General features: G+C 42.4%; 1 protein-coding gene across 1 annotated transcript in view; it reads left to right on the top strand.

Moving 5' to 3' along the window:
- Positions 1-8286, top strand: part of TMEM238 (transmembrane protein 238) — a 196677-nt gene extending 188391 nt beyond the window's left edge. The window contains exon 3 of the transcript XR_013537150.1: positions 7846-8286. The gene's annotated coding sequence lies outside the window, so the exon portion shown is untranslated. The remainder of the gene's footprint in view (positions 1-7845) is intronic.
- The last annotated feature ends 9109 nt before the right edge of the window (positions 8287-17395 follow it).

Raw genomic sequence — 17395 nt, 5'->3', positions numbered from 1 at the left:
AACAATAGTTAGTATACTGAAGGTTCCAAATCTAATCCCAAACTCACCAAGAAGGCTTTTGAAATATCCATGTTGGAAGTATAGTAAAGACCCCTGTATCTACTGGGGATTGGTTCCAAGCCCCCACTCCCCTCAGAATACAGGAAACCACAGATAAAAATGAACCCTATAATATAGATACAGTACAGTACTTAAGAACTGTTGTTCAGTCAGCATAGACAACACTGAGACAGATATACCATTGTTCTGACTATACTTAAGGCAGGTTCCCCCCAATGAATTATAAAAACACAATGGATTATGAAACAACAACCAACAGAACTAGGGATAGGGATTTTGTGAATTTTGCCACCCACCCTGAAAAATCTATTATTCAAGCCAGTCAAGATTTTTGGTAATCAAGGTAGAATATCTCATCCTTGACAGTAATAATATTGTAATAATATAATCAGAACAAATTAAATAATTAACCATTAGCTGTCTTTTCATTGTGATATCCAAAATCTGCTACCTGTAGTAAATACCTCACTCTTTGCCTAATGGTTAAACTTGAGTATAACAAATACCGGTATATTAAAATACCACCTTAAAAAAAGCCTTTACGAACACAAACATTCAAACCTTATGTCTAAATGGTAACGGAGAAGGTAATATCACAGTGCTGTCTGTGGAGCATACATTAGTCTTCTATTACATACATTTTTTCTCCCTTTTTGGCTTCTGGACCTAATGCAATTGGTATTTCCAGCCAAAATGGTAGCTCAAGGACCATTTCCTCCTCCTTTTCTTTCTTTCCAATTATTTGTATACCACTTTTCATTTATCATTGTTCCCAATATGTTCCACACTAATAAAGCGACAATTTATAGTAGATAATGTTGTCATTGTAATGGTGGATGTGCAATCAAGCCAGAACCCAGTTATAATGACCCTAACTGGGCTTTCAATGTGAGATATTTAAGGGGTGGTTTATCTGGCAGCAGAGGCAGAAGTTGGGAGTTTGATTCCTCACTGTACCTCCTGCAAGAAGTGCCAGCCTGTGTAGCTTTGGGCAGGCTCCACAGTTCCAGGATGCCCCCAGAAGAAGGGAATGGTGAACTGCTTCTGGGTACGCTCTACCTAGAAAACACTGAAAAGGGTTGCCATATATCAGAATTGACTTGAAGGCACATCATTCCTATTTTAGCTGGGTAGATAGCTCAGTGGTTGAGAGTTTGATTCCCCACTGTGCCCCCAAGGAGAAGAGCCAGCTTGTGGGACTTGGGGCAAGTTGTGCAGTCCCAGGGATGGTAAACTACTTCTGAATATTCTCTACCATGAAAACCTGAAAAGGGTGGCCATACACCACATGATGATGATGATTATGTATATTTACCAGTTCTACACCCCAATTCATTTCTACAGCTGAGCGGGAATTCAAGCCAAGCTTCCCGAGTCATAGTCTATCATTCTATCCACTACAACACACTGGGAATGTTACGTTATTGGTAGAGGAAACATTCTGAAGTGAGAAAAGCAATTTTTTTTGTCTTCAGACTTATTAGCAGATGGTGTCACCGTGTGATCTGGATTGGGACCATAAGCAGAAAAAGGGTGTATCTTCCCCTACTATAGACTAAGTCAAGACAGAGAATCTCATTTTTGCTTTTACAAAAAGGGAAGTACACGCTAGCTTCACAATAACATGTAGTTCTTCTCATTTCTCCATTAAAATATATCCCAGAGTGCCTCTTGACTAAGCCACAGAATGGGAGTAATTATGGCAGTAGCAGGACCTGGCATTGCTCAGAGAATATTGTCAGAAGTTTAAAGTATTATTGGACCATCTGTCTGCTGGTAACACTTGAACCCCACTGGACCTGCTGGGGGACACGTGGCCACAGGTGCCCTTAAATTCAAAGTCAACTCTAATTAGCATATTTCTGAGCCACACAACAGCCTTTGGTCTAATCAGAGATGGAAATATTTACCTTTTTGGATTACAGCTCTCAGAATTCTTTAGTTAGTATGTCATGCTGACCATGCCAGTTGGGGTACTCTGCCAGTTGTTATTTCAAAAAGTTACTTTTCCCAGCTACGTTTCAGGCAAGTTAAAATTGTCACTTCACATAATCCTGGATCAGTTTGGTTAATGTTAATTGCTTCTCCCTGTTACATACAGCACTGATGTTACCTGTCTGTCATGGGTTTGGAGGGAAAGTTCCATCCTATGGGGAGTGGAAGGCGGGACATCAGGAGGAGGGGCTGTACTGTATATATATGTGGAGCCTGTGTGGTGAGAAGGAGATACTGTGAGACACTGGGTTGTGACGAAGCAGCAGCTGGGAAGAAGAAGCTGTTGTGGGAGTCTGTGTGTCAGACAGGGTACTTCTGTGTGTCAGAGTACCAACCTGATAGGTTCAGGTGTCTGTTGGTTAGCCAGAACTGATAGGTTCAGGGTCTGTGCTTCAAGTTAAGGGTTCTGTGTGAACCAAACTGTGTGTATGTATGAGTGAGAATAAGCCACGTTACTTTATCTATTCACCTGATTGTTTATTTTTCCCTGTGTGTATTTAAAATAAACCTTATTCTTTTTATTGTTTAAAAATCCATCCCTGGTCTGTGTGACTTCTTATAGGGAATGGTTGGTGGCAGCTTAGTGTAACTGTGCGACATATCCCAGTAGGTCTGGGTTTGTCACATTGATTGGTGTCCAGCGTGTGGGATACGACTGGTCCAGTTGTCCAGTGGTCCAGCAAAGCCTTGGCAAGTGTGCCCAGAGCAAGGGGGGTCTAGTCAGGGACAGTCTGAGGCGCGTAGGTAATCTTCTAGGTGTACCTCACGGGGAGGTGCGCTAGTAGAAGAACGTGCCAACTGGGGAGACTTAGATTAAGGTGCTCTGAGGCAGCCTAGTTTTGGCGGGAAAAAAGCTGAGGCAAAACTGCGTAGCAACAGCGAGCTAGCTTGCCAGCTGAGAGGCCCAGCAGAGGGGGGTAGGCTCTGACTCGATACTGTTGCAAGTTAGTGCTGAAGAACAGCAGCCTAGAGAAGGCTGGTTCTGAGGCAAGAAGGAAAAAAGTGGTCGTTTTATTTTGAGGCTTGACTTTTAAAGCAGCCTGTTCTGAGGGGGGATTATGCCCTTGACTCGAAGCCAGATGGCCGAAATGAGTGAAGTGAAAGACCCCCAGATTGACCAAGGTTCTGAGGATGAATTTGGCTCAGTGCAGGGTGACAGCACAGGAGAGCAGAACCCAGAACTTAGAAAATTGCTCATAGCCCAACAGCATGAACTGAGGATGAGGCAATTTGAAATGGAGGAAAGGGAAAGAGAAGAAAGGGAAAGGGAGAAACAGCGGCAATTTGAAATACAGAGAATTGAATTGGAATTGCAGAGAGAGAAAATGGCGTTTGAATTAAAAAAATTGGAACTGATGAATCAGAACAATAATAATAATAGGGATTCTGAGGGAGGCCAACTGTCTAAAGCTGACCTGAAGAAATTCCCTGTGTACCACAAGGGAGATTGTCCTGAGGTGTTCTTTTCCTTAGTGGAAAGAGCGTTTGTGGACTTCTCAGTGAGGGAGACTGAGAAGATGACCATCATGCGGTCTTTAATCAGTGGTAGCCTGGCTGAGGTTTATGCTGAGATGCCAGAGGAACTGATGAGAGATTTTGCAGAATTTAAAAAACTGGTGTTTGCAAGACATGGGATAAATGCAGAGCAGCTGAGACAAAAATTCAGGTCCCTAACCAAGAAGCCAGAGCAGACTTTTACCCAAGTGGGGGCCCAATTGGTGAGGCTGCTTGAGAAATGGCTATCGCAGGAAGGGACAGAGACCTATGAGCAGCTTAAAGATTTGATAGCGCTGGAACAGTTCTATTCAGTCCTGCATGGGGAATTGAAATTCCAGGTGAGGGAAAGGAAACCGAGGTCTGTGGCAGCAGCCGCAGAGATCGCAGATTTTATTTCCCAAATAAGAAAGCCCTTGGGTGAGGGGAAATCTGTGGGTAAACCCAAAGAAACCTACAGCAAGTACTCTCAGGGACCAGGGAAAAGCCAGCAAGGGGGAGGGGCCCATGGTGAAGGGAAGCCCTCAGACATGAAACAAAGACCTCAGATTTTGGAGGGAAAACCAAAACAAGATGAGAGAGAATCAAAATACACCAGAAAATGCTATTTCTGTCAGGGAAAGGGCCATCTAATCTCAGAGTGTGAGAAATTAAAGCAGCTAAAAGGAATGGTGCCTCAGAATTCTAGTGGGACCAAGCCAAAAGCTGTGTTCTGTGTCCAGAGAGAGCAAGGCTCATTGTCACTGAGGGAGCCGGTTGCCATGACTACTCAGTCTGGAACAGCTACCTCTGCTGATCAGGCTGAGGAAAATGGTCCTCTTGTGGAGGTAAAACGCTGCTTGCTGGTGAAAACAGATTCTCAGTTGTTTGAGACAGCAGGGGTGGACGTAGGAATACTTGACCGTCAGTATAGGGGGCTGCGGGACACTTGTTCCCAGGTAACCCTGTGCCATCCAGATATTATTCCTAGGGAGTTTATAATCCCAAATGAGAGCATGAAGGTGGCAGGGATTGAGGGGCAGGTAATCTCTCTGCCAGTAGCAGAGGTACCTGTCAACTTTCAAGGCTGGAGGGGAGATTGGCGGCTAGCGATTTCATCGACTCTGCCAGCAGCCGTGCTCGTGGGAAATGACCTGGCTGAACATGTGAAACGGGTGCTAGTGATTACACGCTCACAAGCCACCACAGGGACAGTTCAGGGGGGTAATGATGAGCCAGAGACGGAAGCAGAGGGGAGTTCAGAAGCTGTGGTGGAAACCTTAACCACAGACAGCAGATTTGGACAGGAGCAAAAGGCAGACGCCACTCTCCAAAAGTGTTTTGAACAGGTGACTGACGCCCAGCTAACACCTGAAACCCCAGTGAGATTTCTGGAGAAAAAGGGGATTTTATATAGAGAAACCCTGAGGAATATCTCAAAAGGAGGAGATGGGATCAGAAGTCAGCTGGTGGTACCTGAAAAATATCGCCCCATGATCTTACAAAGGGGGCACTCTGACATGTTTGCTGCACATTTAGGAGTGAACAAAACACAGCAGAGAATCACACAGAATTTCTACTGGCCTGACATAGGGAAGCAGATCAGAGAGTTCTGTAAACAATGTGATGTGTGTCAAAGGCAGGGGAATAACCGCGACAGGACCAAAGCAAAGTTGTGCCCTTTGCCTGTGATTGACACTCCGTTCAAATGCATAGGGGTGGATATTGTGGGACCTTTGCCCAAGGCCACAAAGAGGGGGAACAGGTTCATTCTAACAATTGTGGACCATGCCACAAGGTATCCTGAAGCCATACCCTTGACTAACATTGAAACTAACACAGTGGCCGATGCTTTGGTGGGGTATATGTCCAGGATGGGATTTGCCGCAGAAATAATCACAGATTTGGGCGCATCGTTCACATCAAAGCTCATGAAACGCTTATGGCAAATCTGTGGAATAAAGCACAAGGAAACTACTGCCTATCATCCTGAAAGTAATGGGTTAACTGAGAAGTTCAATGGGACTCTAATGCGCATGATTAGGGCTTACTTGGCAGAGAATCCAAACAATTGGGACCAGAAGCTGCAATCCCTTTTGTTTGCTTATCGATCAGTGCCACAAGCCAGTACCGGGTTCAGTCCGTTTGAACTGTTATTTGGGAGAAGGGTGAAAGGGCCCCTTGATTTGATCAAACAAAATTGGGAGCAGATCACCCAGGATGACCCACAAGACGTTGTGACATACATAGACACCTTGATGAATGACCTAAGGAGAAATCTAGAGCTGGCAGCAGAAAACCTGCAAGCTCAGAAGGTCAGACAGAAAACATGGTATGACCACAAAGCTAGAGAGAGGCACTTTGACCCAGGGGAGGAAGTGCTTTGGCTTAGGCCCTGCAGAGAGAATAAACTGCAGCTCAAATGGGCAGGACCATATAGGGTCATTTCCAAGATGTCAGACCTGAACTACCTAATAGAGCAGGAGGAGAACCAAGCAAGGAGGGTGGTTCATGTGAATGCCCTAAAACCCTACTACAGAGGGGAACAGAGGGTTTTATTTGCGATAAAAGCAGCTGAGAGTGAGGAAGCTGAATTACCCTTCTGGGAGGGTAGAGGGGAAGTAAAATACAACCCAGAGGAGGTAAAGATCAGTCCTGCACTCACCCAAGACCAGCAGCAAGAACTAAAAATGCTGCTTAGTAAATATCAACAGGTGTTTTCCAACAAGCCGGGGATAGTGAAGGGAGTGATGCATCGGATCCACACAGGGGATGCACCCCCGCAGGCAGTATCCCCATACCGAGTAACGGGACCCTATAGGGACAAGGTGCGGAAGGAGCTGGACGAGATGCTGAGGGAGAACATAATCGTCCCCTCTTCTAGTCCTTGGTCCTCTCCGATAGTCCTTGTGGACAAGCCTGATGGGAGCATTAGGTTTTGTGTCGATTACAGGAAATTAAACCGTGTAACCACTCCTGATGCCTACCCAATGCCCAGGCTAGACAACCTGATTGAAACCATAGGGGGTTGTCGGTTCATCTCATCATTGGACCTGGTAAAGGGATATTGGCAATTAAGAATTGATCCCAGGGATCAAGAAAAGACTGCCTTTTGCAGCCCTTTTGGTCTCTATGAGTTTCGAGTCCTGAGCTTTGGTCTCAGAAATGCACCAGCCACATTCCAAAGGCTGATGGACCAGACCTTGGCAGGGCTCAGTGACTTTACAGTGGCCTACATTGACGACATAGGGATCTTCAGTAATACCTGGGAAGATCACCTGATCCACCTGGAGTTAGTGCTGCAGAGGTTAAGTGCAGCAGGGCTAACAGTAAAGGCCAGCAAGTGTCAGCTGGGTAGCCCAGAAATAAAATACTTGGGTCACATGGTAGGGGGAGGAATGATAAAACCCCTGGAGGCCAAAATAGAAGCTGTTCGTGATTGGCCTAGACCCAACACCAAGAAAAAAGTCAAATCATTTCTTGGGTTGGTGGGTTACTACAGAAAGTTCATCCCGAGGTTTAGCGAGATTGCGGCTCCGCTGACCGATCTGACGAGGAAGACGGCTGATGACCGCATCCCGTGGACCAGCGACTGTGAGGCGGCGTTCCAGAGGTTGAAGGAGGCGTTAATCAACTATCCAGTGTTGCGGGCTCCAGACTTCGACCGGGAGTTCATCATCTACACCGATGCGTCTAACAGCGGGGTAGGAGCAGTTCTGTGCCAGGAGGATGAGAATGGTGACCAGCATCCAGTGTCCTACCTGAGTAGGAAACTTCAAAAAGGTGAGAGACATTTGGCAACCGTGGAGAAGGAGTGTTTGGCCATAGTCTACGCGATCCAGAAGGCCAAGCCTTACATCTGGGGAAGACATTTTATTCTGTGTACTGACCATTCACCATTGCAATGGTTAAAGACAAAGAAAACCCACAATAGCAAACTTATGAGGTGGGCTTTAAACCTACAGGACTATGACTTTGAAGTGAAGGTGGTCAGAGGGTCAGTGAACTGTGTTGCTGACGCCTTATCAAGAAGACCTGAAGATTGAAGACGGCGAAAGAACATGGACTATGTGTATATAATGATGACAAAAAGTTAAATGTACCTGGTTTTGAATTTGGTTTGTATGAATAAAGGTAAATTGATGTAATGTATATGGTAAATGTTTAAATGCATAATTGCTATGGTTTAACTTAGAGTGTAAGGATAAGTAAGTATGATATGGTATGTATAACTGTTGTTGTGTGTTTTATCAAGGTTGTTTTTTGGTGAAAAGCACGTTAGCTTTCCCCCTACAAAACAACTTATAAAGAGGGGAGGTGTTACATACAGCACTGATGTTACCTGTCTGTCATGGGTTTGGAGGGAAAGTTCCATCCTATGGGGAGTGGAAGGCGGGACATCAGGAGGAGGGGCTGTACTGTATATATATGTGGAGCCTGTGTGGTGAGAAGGAGATACTGTGAGACACTGGGTTGTGACGAAGCAGCAGCTGGGAAGAAGAAGCTGTTGTGGGAGTCTGTGTGTCAGACAGGGTACTTCTGTGTGTCAGAGTACCAACCTGATAGGTTCAGGTGTCTGTTGGTTAGCCAGAACTGATAGGTTCAGGGTCTGTGCTTCAAGTTAAGGGTTCTGTGTGAACCAAACTGTGTGTATGTATGAGTGAGAATAAGCCACGTTACTTTATCTATTCACCTGATTGTTTATTTTTCCCTGTGTGTATTTAAAATAAACCTTATTCTTTTTATTGTTTAAAAATCCATCCCTGGTCTGTGTGACTTCTTATAGGGAATGGTTGGTGGCAGCTTAGTGTAACTGTGCGACATATCCCAGTAGGTCTGGGTTTGTCACACTCCCCACCATACACCAATGGTTCAGCACCACCACCGGTTTCTGAGAAAGCGTCCCAGGCACCTCCAATATATCTACCTTAGAAGCACACAACAGACTAGGGCACTTCCTGGTGAGTCATTTCTGTGCAGCTTTTTGTGTATGAACACTAAAGGAACAGTACTTTGGTTTATGGCAGAGAGAAAAAAAGAACAGCACTGGAATATGCAAAAGCCACAAGGAAGAAAATAAATGAAACTAGGAGCTGAAGAAGCAGCCCCAACCTTGGCTGCAGACTCCAGCAAATGTCACTCTATGCTGTGCTCACTTCACTATTTAATAGTCATTAAATTTAATTTGAAAGGAATGGATGAAAGACTGACATCCTGGATTGCCAACAATCCCTTTACTCAGCTAAGAGCTTCCATTTGTACCCTCATAGATGGGTGTATTAGGCAGAATGTGGTAAGGGTGCCGCAGGAAATATCAGAGACCCCAAGGGGCCTAATCAGCCTCCCGGAGTCTTATATTTGACAGCTCTGCTATAAGTAAGCTTGAATATTAATGAATCAGCGGGTGGGGGGAGGACCCCAGGCACAGCCTGAACTGAGATTAGTTGCCGGAGAATACTAATGAGATGATATATGCAAATTGTTGGCTCAGGGAGATAATCTTGAATGTTAATGAGGTGTGGAGATAGATATTAGCACAACCAATCATATTTGAAGAAAAAGATAATTTCAGATATTAACAATATTTAATACAGGACCAGTAGCAGGTCTTAGTAAGGGATAAATGTATTGGTGGGTTCTGCTGAATCATACATGATATATTTTTTCTTTAAAAGATATCTAGAATCAAAAATGTATTCCATCATCAGCTGCCTGTCAAGGACAACGGTGAGCAGTACCGCAAACACCTGTTGATTGCTGCGCATGTGTGCAAGGAGGAGCTGCAAACTATACATTTTCAGTATTCTTTTTTTCAATGAAACATGCTCTGCTTACACGTAACATTTGTATGGGTCCATCTTAGAAATATAATATGCAATGTAGTCTGCCTGCACCTATAATTGCACCTGGCAGAAATTAAAATGACGCAAAGATCTGAGCTTTGTAGCGCTGCAATGATGGAAGGAACCTGCAGTGGTCGAGTTTCTGTCTGCCCTGCCACAAATCACAGGAAGAAGATAGGACAATCCTCGTGTGGTCTTTGGTCCTCCCTTTTGCACCTGGAACTTTAGGAAGATTTTGGGAATGAGGCCCCTGGAAGGCACTCATGTCAAATAAAATACCCAAATAAATGTTAAGAATATTTATTTTTCAACATTTTTGAGTTACCGGTATGCAAGGATGGCTTCAAACATGGCTTATTCAGCTCTGCTTCCTGGTATCGTTCAGCGTTCTGTTGTTGTTTTTCTGAGCTGCTGAATGGACAATAAGACCTTGCAAAATCTGGTTACTATGAGATAGAGGCAACACTCTATTTTTTATGATAGAATGGCTTGAGTACTGTAATTTGATAAAGGAAACTCAGCTTTCAAATCTTATGAATCTTAAGTAACTGTTGAAGGGCTCCATGACCTATTAGTTGAAATGAACCATGTCGTTATTGACATGTCACAGATACAGTAAATGAAAACAATCCATACTAATAACCATAGGCCAAATCCATGTTGTTAGTCCCAATGAGAATAAAACATTGACTGAACGGGCTGTTTAAAGTTAACCCTTATGCAAGTCCTGTGAATTTAATGAATCTATTCTCCTTGGCAATAACAATTGGCTTTAGGCTCATGTAGTGTAGATATTACACTCATAAAGACATTGAGTGTTATTAGGAAAGTCTAATTCATGGGACATGGAATTGTCATTAAATTTGTAAGGATACACATAGAATATATAAGAATCTGTGTTAATAAGTACTCTGGGTTTCATACTTTTAGTCTTCCATATGGTGTGAAGGCACATATTTCACTAGAACATTTAAAAATATGAATTTACTGTTTTCTTTGCCTGGTAGAATCATTCAGTGTATTAAGGCAATTAAATTTCATGATTGATGATGTATTGCTCTATATTAACAGACTGGTTTTATGTAAAATCCATGTTGGTAACAGGTGGTAATTTGTTAAACAAATAAATTCTTAAATTAATGTTCCTATGACTAATTCATTCAGAGGTCTGAGAACATTTACTCTTGTTTACTCTGCATCTTTTCTGTTCACTTGATAAATGGCAAGTGAATGAGGAACATACTCTTTCTTTCTTTCTTTCTTTCTTTCTTTCTTTCTTTCTTTCTTTCTTTCTTTCTTTCTTTCTTTCTTTCTTTCTTTCTTTCTTTCTTTCATTTTTACCCAATGATAGGCAATATAAGAAGCATTTGGGGCAACTAACATCAAATTCTGTATATAGTACATGTTGAGGGGCATAGAGTACACTGACATAGGTGTGAAGTTATCTGTTCTTCTCTATACTTGCAAAGGACCATTTTGGTGCAAATACTGTAGATATTTTCTTAGGTTTGCACTGGTTCTGCCAAGCCCACTCTCTCTCTATATATAGGCATCCTTCAATCTCGAGAGACCATGGTAACGTGCTCTGTATCGAGGAGTGTCCTCTCTAGAGCATGAAGCCTGGGTAAATTAATATGGAGGATAGGCAGTTACCCAAGCAGCAGATCCCCCCTTTCCACGTTGCTGAAGTGGTCCAATGGAAAGGCAAGAGCCAATACAACTGGTTCCAGCAATGTCACAGGAGTTGGCAGAACGACACAAACTGCCTTCAGGACTCCCGCTCCGGATTTTGCTCTAGGTTAACTCCTGAAGCCGTTTCCATGAGTGGATATAGCCACAGGGCAGTGGAGGTTTGAAATCAGAGTTTTCCTTCTCCTAGATGGGCTGCCTTCCATGGCTGATGAGCCCCACCTACCCGGCCTGCTCTCTAATAGTGCAGAAGTATGATCCGACCCTTAAAACTTTCCTGCCTCCCAGATGTATGCAATTCTAATTGGCTTTCCTATTTACCATATTAGGGTCAGAGATAGAATCAGAGAATTTGAGAATTTCATGCGCCGTTTTGCGCACCCTCATTTAAAGTAGAAAGCCCCACTCCCCTAGGCCCCTCCCCCAGGCCATGCGATGGGGGAGACCAAAAGAAAGCCCAGCCCCCCCCCAAAAAATGTCCATGCAAGCAGCCCAGCTTCCTAGGGAAAAGGGCCCAGGGTCCTGGGACACCCTCATTTAAAGTAGAAAGTCCCACCCCAGTTCTTTGTGTGAGATCTGAGGCTATGCAACACAGGGCTGGCGTATTCACCTGCACAATAGCATAGGGCCAAGGCTGTAGTTCTTAGTGTTTGTGGTTATGGTCCCCAGCTGGTTCCCAATAGCTTTTGAATAATATTGTTCCTTGTGGAGACATTTTCCTTTGTATTTCAGCAGTGTTTCTTATAGGTTAGTGCACAATCTAAATGACAACTAGAGGTAAAACAATGATTTAACTGGACTATGCTAAAATCCCTACTAATCTTTAAAGAAAATATATAATTTTTATAGAAAGACACACTAATTGTTCTAGAAGTGCATAGCCCACTTTTCTTCTGATTTCTTGGTGAGTACTCATGCTTCTGTCTGTGTGAACAAGGGGCCATAAGACATATTAGGGGGCAAAATCAACAACCTTGAATGTGCTGAAAGTGTATTATTATTATTATTATTTATTGTATTTATACCCCGCCTATCTAGTCATTTCGACCATTCTAGGCAGCTGTAGACCTGGTTTCCTCCTTAGAGTGATTAATGATACACAAAATGTCACGATTAGGTTGCCACATATGGGGCATCATTCTTGGATATATGTTCTGTCATGGCAGAGCACACTAAATTTACTCTTTTTCTTAAAATTAAAAAAGGGTGTGTGTGTGTGGAAACAGTTTCATGATTTGCCCCAATCATGCTTTGCAGGACAGAGTAACACTGAAGATTAGAGGGGTAATCTCAACCAGAACATCAACTGAAATAAGTGGGATTCATTTTCTTAGCTCTCGTCTAGTTGGGCTTTATACTGGATTTGGCCAAAGTCTCCCTTTTTAACAAACAAACTATCTGTTTGCTACCTTTTAATGGTATGTACCCAGAACTAGGGCAATGCCCTCACCTGACTGAGAACATTCTTAGTACAGTTATTTCTGTACCTCTTAAGATCATGGTAGAACCGGCTGTGCATATATATGCAGAACACATTCCTGGTTAATCAGTCATTCTGGAGCTATCAGTATTTAGCATCATTGCTCATCAGTGGAAAGAAAAATCCACCAGGAAGTAACTGCAAACATCAGTTTATTGAAAAACAAAACAAAAAACAAAATCACAGCAATTCGAGAGAACCTTTATAACAACTGGATCTGTCCCTTAAACATCAGCTCTTGGGCCTGTGCAAAATAAGCCCAGATATTGTGGAGTTTTGCTTACAACCCCTACTGGATGAAACCTGATTCAGTTCACTTTTGTATTCATTTGTAACTTTTTTCCCCTTTTGCTTTAAACAGCATATAATTTCATCTGATTAAGGAAGCCCACAGGCCTATACGCACTTCTCTAGGAGTAAACCTACTGAATATCATGGGACATACTTTTGAGATAACATGCACAGGAATGCATTGTCAAACTGGCACCCAGAAAGTTGTGTGCAATTTTATTTAAAGAAGAGGGACAGGCAGCAAGATATGGTGTATATGTCTATCTGTGCATGCACATGTGCACATATGTGTAGAAACCAAATTCCATTGAACAGGGAGCTCTGAAATTCTTTCTCTTACTCACATTTTTAAAATTAAAAAACAGATTTGGAGGCTGTTATGGAGAGCAGAGTAAGGGACATGGTGGCACTGCGGGTTAAACCGCAGAAGCATCTGTGCTGCAAGGTCAGAAGACCAGCAGTCGTAAGATCGAATCCATGTGACGGACTGAGCTTCCGTCACTTGTCCCACCTCCTGCCAACCTAGCAGTTCGAAAGCATGTAAATGTGAGTAGATAAATAGGTACCACCTCGGTGGGGAGGTAACAGCGTTCCATACGTGACCATGGAAAACTGTCTACGGACAAATGCTGGCTCTACGGCTTGGAAACGGGGATGAGTACCGCCCCTAGAGTTGGACACGACTGGACTAAATGTCAAGGGGAACTTTACCTTTACCTTATGGAAAGCAGGAAACAGGTTGTTTAACTCATTCCTTCCCTGTACCTCATTCAGAATTCACCACTACCACCTTCTTACTTGTGGAAGAAATTATACAGGAAGCCAATTTATCCTTCTAAGGTGAAAAATGTAGTCAGGGTAATTTTGAATGGGTTAAGCAGCCCTCTCCTCCTCAATGGATTAAGCAGTTTTCTCCACCCTGCTAGAATCAGGTTATAATTGTATTCTTTGTGATTTTATACATGTTATATTGATGTGCTTTTATCTATGTAAGCCGCCCCAAGTAGACATTGTCTAGAGGGGCGGGGTAAAAATCTAATAAATAAATAAATAAATAAATAAATAAATAAATAAATAAATAAATAAAGAAAGAAAGAAAGAAAGAAAGAAAGAAAGAAAGAAAGAAAGAAAGAAAGGACCAGACAAAATACCTGTAAACAATAACTCAAAGCAAAACAATGATTTCTGAGAAAAATTATCAGACTTTTCAGTCCTGAACCCAAAGTATATATAAGACAAAATCCTATTGCTTAGAATGGTAAATTACACTAAAGTAGCACCACTAAATTATGATTTAGTGAGTCAACACATCCGTAAATCCCATTGATTCAAATGGGTCTACTCTAACTGAGATTTACCATGCTAAAGCAGAATAGAACCATTTGAATCAAGGGGATTTACGGAAGAGTTGACTCACCAAATTCTCATTGATTCAGTGGGCCTATTCTAGTGTGATTTACACTAAGCAATAGGATTTTGGCCATAGTGTGAGAATAAGCAGAAAGAAAGAACAGATTGACTATAATTCTCCAATGAGCACATGCAGGAGACTTAATGGGCAGGTTTCGTGGCTCAGATTGCTGGTGGGACATCCGTCAAGAGTATTGGATATACTTTCCAAATGCTATTTGATAACCCACAATGACCTTCCAGAGCCTATCATCTGCTCAAGCATTTTGAAACGATCAGCTTTGTTACCATGGGAATGCTGTTTACCCCCATTCTGGGAGTTGCTGTAGATTGATTCACATACTACTACTGTATTTTTCTAGCCTAAGACAATTTCTGTACCACATAATTAGAAGCATCGCACAAATGATTTGCACACTAAATACACCAACCATTGCACACACCAGCACACTGTGGTTCACCCATCACTACAAATCTCTATTCTCCTATACAGATATTTACTCCATAAAGAATAGTAAATTGGGGAGAGTGGAGCCTTGTCCCACATTTTATTAGTTGGGAAGAGTGTCCTAAAGGGAGATCCAGAACACTAACATTCAAGTTTCAAATTGCACACAACTTTATTTGGTTTACCAACATGCCTCCCAGTCCACCCATGCTTAAGTCTCCTTCAATCCACTGGTGAAATGGGACAAACAGCTGATGCTCCCAGGTCTGAGTTTGCTGGTATGGACATGTGTATGGCTTATTTTTTAACTTATTTTGTTTTGATGTATGAGAGAAAGAGTCACCGATAGCTCCCAAACAGTCTCAGATCAGTACACACGTACAGTATATCTAAATATTCATATAATACATGGTTCTTCTTTTTCGTCTGTTAAAAACAAAACAAAAACGAAATAAAACAGGCTACTTAAAATCACAGTTGTCAATGAACGTGCACACCAGCAGGTAATGAAAGTTCGCTGGAACTTTAACACACAAGTAGGGCTCTTCCGTCTGCAGCTGAAAGCAGCTGGAAGAATATGGTTTTATCTGACCCTTAAAGGGAGAAAAATCAGCCAAACTTTAGGAGAAGGAATATAACAAAACAAACTTAATTTAGAAAAAGAAGAGGCCTGTTAGTGGGACTTTTGGAGAAGCTGCTTAGTTCCATTATAGACAGTAAGCTATATCTAGAAGGATGCAAATAATAATTCAGAGGCCAGCTACATGGCAATTTCGTCCCACACTTTGGTCCACTGATGGCATGGTACTAATTGCCCTAATTTTAAGCAACTACCTGACTAAATAAGACTGCCCTTTTCCAAACTCCATTTGTACCTTTTTGATTCAGTGGCAAGGGCTGCTTTTTTTTTTGGGTGGGAACGGGAGTTGTTGTAGTTCACAACCGTTCATGTGTGGTATCACACTCCAAAGCTGCAGCGTATGTGAACTGAAAGATCAGTTTGAAATGGTACAGCGCATTTCTTTACCACAGGAAGTGACCCAATTTAGCCTGACCCAACTCAGAGTCTAGAAAACCCCTCCATTTTACCATGAGGGATTTCTAGAAGGTGAAAAGAGCTGAGGAACTGGTCAGTTTTCCACATGTAAAAGACACCATTTCATCTGCAGAAATATGGGACCTTTAATAAAATTCGAAAAGGAAGAAATCTCCACGCTGACTGTAGAAAAGAAAAGCACAGCTCTGCTAGAAAAAGAGATAATCCCAAAAGGAGCAAGCTCGGAAAGGTGGTAGATTCTAGAACAGGATCCTCCTCAAACATATGGAACATAATCTAGATATTCACTGCATCACAAGTGAAAAGAACAGCATCAGTAGTGGGGGCTTAGGATGATGGAGAAAAGCCCCATTGGCAAACTCATTTTGGGGAAGCAGCGATCAATGCTCGGCTACTCAACCAAAGAAGAAATGATCTTTCTCTCTCTCCCTCTGTCTCTCTCACACATACACACCTAACTGTCTCTTTTCTTTACAGTCTCATTGCACAAGCATATGTATGAATCCAGGGATGAGGATTTGAGTTGCTTTGGCAATTTACTTTGACATTATTGTATTTCACTGCTATGGATGGAATTAGTTACTTATGGGATTTTCTGCCTCATATACCAAAATTGTTTGACCTTGGGTACTATGCACTTGGCTTTAAGAGGGATTGTCGTGTGCTGTTCTGCTCTCCCCTCTCTCTTGCATGTACATATTCACACATACAGAAACAAACAAACAGGAGGCACAAACATGTTGTCCATCATAACTTCCTCCAGTGCTGTTCGGGTGACTGTAGTACTATGAGGAGTCCTCTGAACAGAGCTTTCTCGGCACCCTTACAAAACTAGAACTGCACCAACTATTTTTACAAAGTTCAGTAACTGTAGCCTGTAGTTCCGATATGCTCTTGATGACTTATGACTAAATTTAGAAATAATGTGAAAAGTTAGGTAAGAAATTTATTCAATACCAGAATTCGGTCGTCAGACATGTGTTCTTTTACAAGCAATCCTCTGTTTCTCTCACATGTCTTCATTCACACACCCATCCCTACCTTTTGCAGGAGAGGAGGGTGAACGGAGGGGAGCGTTTCTATGAAACTGCTTCCGTAGCTTTTGAGGATATATGGAATATGGCTCATTAGGTTAAAACTGAGAGGGGATGGCAAGTAATCCCTCCCTGTCATGCACTTAGGATTTGAGAAAAGGGGTGTCCAATATTGTCAACCTCCCCAAGATATGGATGACTAAATAGTCATTACTCTCCGTATGAATTCTACACTTCCCATCATATATTCACTGTCCTCAAACTCAATCACTTGCTACCTCTATGCCTAGCTTGGCAGTTGCTCACAGTTGTGTCTAACACTCTGTAAGAATTAAACACCAGAGTGCAACATAGACCTCATTAAATGACTCTACATCTCCAGAAATGAATCTGAAACAACTCTACTCTTCTTGATACGTTCTCTTGTGTATTTCAAACATAATGTGAAAATGTGCATGTATAGGGACATAGCTCATATCCTTAATTAGTTTGTACCTCTGCACTTCAAGGGAGTGTAAAAACTCTTGCCTACAAGATTTTGTGATGACAATAATTCCTCAGGTTCTTGTTATCTTTTACTTGTTATAAATCTTAAATAAGGATCCACATCAGGAT

Source organism: Pogona vitticeps, chromosome 6 (assembly GCF_051106095.1).
Source record: "Pogona vitticeps strain Pit_001003342236 chromosome 6, PviZW2.1, whole genome shotgun sequence".
Taxonomy (NCBI): domain Eukaryota; kingdom Metazoa; phylum Chordata; class Lepidosauria; order Squamata; family Agamidae; genus Pogona; species Pogona vitticeps.
This window is presented reverse-complemented; position numbering and strand designations above follow the sequence as displayed.